The following is a 3,907-nucleotide window of genomic DNA, read 5'->3' as shown; positions in this document are numbered from 1 at the left end:
ATGGTACAAAAAAAAGAAAATGAATGCAAGGTATTAACAAAATCTCTTTTTACAACGTCATCTTTGGAGACATCAATATTGAAGTCCCCAAGTATGACACAATCTTTGTTTTTCTTGTTTATGGAGAATAAAATGTCCTCCAGTTTACTCTCGAAAGCATCAAGGTCAGAGTCAGGTGGGCGATAAATCACTCCTACTATAATTTTCTTTGCATTAGTGAGAATTATTTCAACAAAAAGTGAATCAGAATGATTGTCATCTAAGACAATGTCATCACAAACATTAATATGATATCTGGAGTGAACATATAAACAAACACCACCACCAGTACGGCCAAGCCTATTTTTGATAATGAGCTTATATCCATCCAGGTTAAGAATATCGGTAAAGGTCCTGTCATTAAGCCAAGTTTCACTGCAACCAATGACATCAAAGCTACACTCAGAATTAGAAAGTAAAATAGCCAATTCGTCATGGTGTTTACCCAAGCTTCTAATGTTAAGGTGCAGAAATGAGCAACTGTTTGTATTATTTAAGCTTTTTAATTGTTCAGGAGTGTAATATCTGCAATTTAAATTATTATCTATATCAATACAATTTTTTACATTCTCTCCATCATGATTCAACTCATCAAAGGCCATGTGAAAAGGTAGTATCGTATTTAAGTTGATTAGTCAAAGAGGTTGCTGGGATCATATAAAAATAAAAATAACTTATACACACAAAAACCATACATACATACACGTACATGTTTACACAGATGACGTTAATTTACTGCTACAGTAAATTAAACTAACTCCCTATTTAATTAGCTCTCTACCCACAACATTATGTTGAGAACATTTAAGAAAGAAATAAATTAAATTAGGGCCAACAGTAATGTAATAATCGAAAATATAACTTTACACACTATACTTCAGAAGAAATAAAATTGCTCTCCCCTTTTAGGAATACATGAATTGAAATAGGCTACCAGAACACATATGATAATGGAAGAGTGAACACCTCTGAAAAACATGTCTCAGTAGTATAGTCTTAGAACGTCATAAATAAAAATAAAGCCCGTAATCATCAATACTTTGTTTAACAGTCTGGTGAACATACGACTGTATTGGGAGGATATGCGTACACACACACTCCCCGGGACAGTCAGATGCAATCGTGCACAATGATTAGTGAATAGCGTTAGTTTGACGAAAAGATGCTATATAGTCTTTTGCTTCCGCAACTGATGTAAATCCTTTCCTGCCTCCCTCTTTCAGTTTAATGGTGAGCCTGGCAGGGAACAGCAGGGCTGGTTTAAGTTCTAGTTTATATAGCTCAGTCATTACCTCCCGGTATTGTTGTCGTTGTTCCAAAACCTCCGGAACGTAATCCTCATATATGGAGATCGGGTTATCCCGGTACTTCAACTTCCCTCTCATTGATCGTGCTTCCCGAATTATTTTATCCTTTACCTGGGGATTGTGAAGGCGGATGATAACCGGTCTCGGCCGCTGACCCGGCTGTGGTTTCCTAGCGAGGGTCCGGTGAGCTCTGTCGCATTCCGGCGGAGAGTCAAGAATCTTGTCGCCGAAAATCTCAGCCAGCATATTCGAGAAGAAAGTAGTGGGATTATACCCCTCAATCAGTTCAGGAAGACCAAGCACTCTGATGTTCTTGCGCCGACTACGAGATTCTAAATCAATGACTTTAGCAACAAGTTTAGCGTTGTTCTCGGTTAGCTTGGTACATGTGGTTTCCAGAGCTAACAAGCGTTCGTCCTGCAGATTAGCATTCAATTCGAGCTCTCCGATCTTCACAACGTGATCCGTCTGTGGTGTCAGAGGGAGAAGACAATACATCCTGCCGCTCGCTGGAGGGGTCAGGCTGCATGATCATCTCTAAAACTTCACTACAAGTCAAGCCCTTTCTCATGTTGCTTGCTGCTCTTCTCACCATCAAATGACCAGCAGGCTTGCATGCAAGTGTTCAAATCCACTTGCTTAGTTTTTGTTTAGTCTGCATTTCTCATTATCAAAAGGCAGCAGATGCATAAATACACTTACTTTGTTTTTGTTTACTCCATGTAGTTCTGAGAGCTGAGGTGCATATTTTGATTTTCTCAGACGCATCAAGGTGAGTTCTCTCTCTCTCTCTCTCTCTCTCACACACACACACACACACACACACACACGCACACACACACACGCACACACACACACACACACACACACACACACACACACACACACACACACACACACACACACACACACACACACACACACACACACACACACACACACACACACACACACACACACACACACACACACACTTTATTATGCTATTATACTCCATATAACTCCATGTAAAAGCCAGAAACTAAGCTTTTTTTTGCACAGGCCTATATAAAGGGTTAATTGTGCCACCTGGTAATCAACAGTAAAAATTACAAATTTTACCTCTTCCCAACAGGGAAAACCACCAACAATCAAAAATGCATGATTTTATGGTGTCATGGCTTTGCAATCAAAAAATGTGGTTATAATGGAAGTCAATGGGGCAAAAACAGCCACGAACAGTAAATGAGGGAGAAAAAGTTAAAATCTGATGCTGCACAAAAACTATCAATGCATCAAAACCAATGTTGTTTCTAATCTTTGACATGTCCAAGACTGTGATAAAAGGTAAAAAAAAATCCAGTCCACAATCACATTTTATATTGAAAATAAGTAATTTTGTGTTTTTTTCCCTCCCAAATCAGTGACATAATTTATGAATTTGGCAATTAAAGAGTTAAAATCTTGATTTTTTAAAAAACATTTAGTAGTTTTGAACAGGACTGAGGTTGATTAATAGATTTATGCAAAAAAAATGGCAAAAAAATATTTATCTGATCAATTTTTACAGCAGTTTAAAGTAGTGGCTGTTTTCAGCCACGAACATAACGAAAGGATGGAAATTTGAACAATGCACAAGGGTTAAATGTCGGTCCACTAATTATAGTTTTCATTTATATTTAGAATTTGCTTTTATTTGTACAATTCCAGTTTTCCTTTTAATTTTAGTTCAAAGTTTTAGTAATTTTGTTTTACATATTTGACATTTTAGTATTTTTTGTCTATATAGTTTTGAATGATATTTAGTTTGAGTCATTTTAGTACATCAAGTTAAGTTAAATTAAATGACAATTAGAATTTCAGATAATGTTTAATTCAAGCACAGAAAATGTTTGTTCATGGTTGTAGTTTTAGTGAACTATAATAACCCTTGGCCAGCAGTAACACAAATAAACTCTTCATTCATGTTCACTTTAACCTAAAAAAAAACTTAGTGTTGAAAAATCAAGTTAATGGACATGTTCTATTTGAGTGTTTTCTCATAATGTGTGATATTCTGGCAGTATTTCACAGATGATCAGATGAATTATTGTGATTTCCTCCAGAGAGCAGCAGAGGACTCGACTTCTCTGTTCTTCATTTCCCTGAGTCATTCTGATCAGTTTCAGTTCAGTTTGCATTTGTTGGTTAAAGGCAACAGTCTTCTGAGTCTCGATGAATGAAGGATAAAGCTAAAATAGAGGCCTGTAAAAATCCCTTCATAGAGCCTTCCCACTCAGCCAGTGCTTTTGAGTTTGTGTTTATATGAATATATATTGATGCATCTTAATTGAGCATAAATATGTGAGTTTGGGGTTATTTATTTAATGTATAAAACACTTAACATAATATTAGCTTTAGTTAATGTTAGTTTTATCAAATATTACAGTTTGATTTGGCGCCAGCATAAATATAGTTTTTATTGAGAATCATGCATGTTGTAAAAATGTGTGTTCCTGTCACATATTTTCATATGTGATATAAAAGTTTAAACACGCAATCGTTCTGAAATTGGACTTTGAATTTAAAACAGTGCTATAAAA

Source organism: Phoxinus phoxinus (genome assembly GCF_949152265.1).
Source record: "Phoxinus phoxinus genome assembly, chromosome: 6".
NCBI classification, from domain to species: Eukaryota; Metazoa; Chordata; class Actinopteri; order Cypriniformes; family Leuciscidae; genus Phoxinus; species Phoxinus phoxinus.
The sequence above is the reverse complement of the archived record's forward strand: the minus strand, read 5'-3'. Positions refer to the sequence as shown.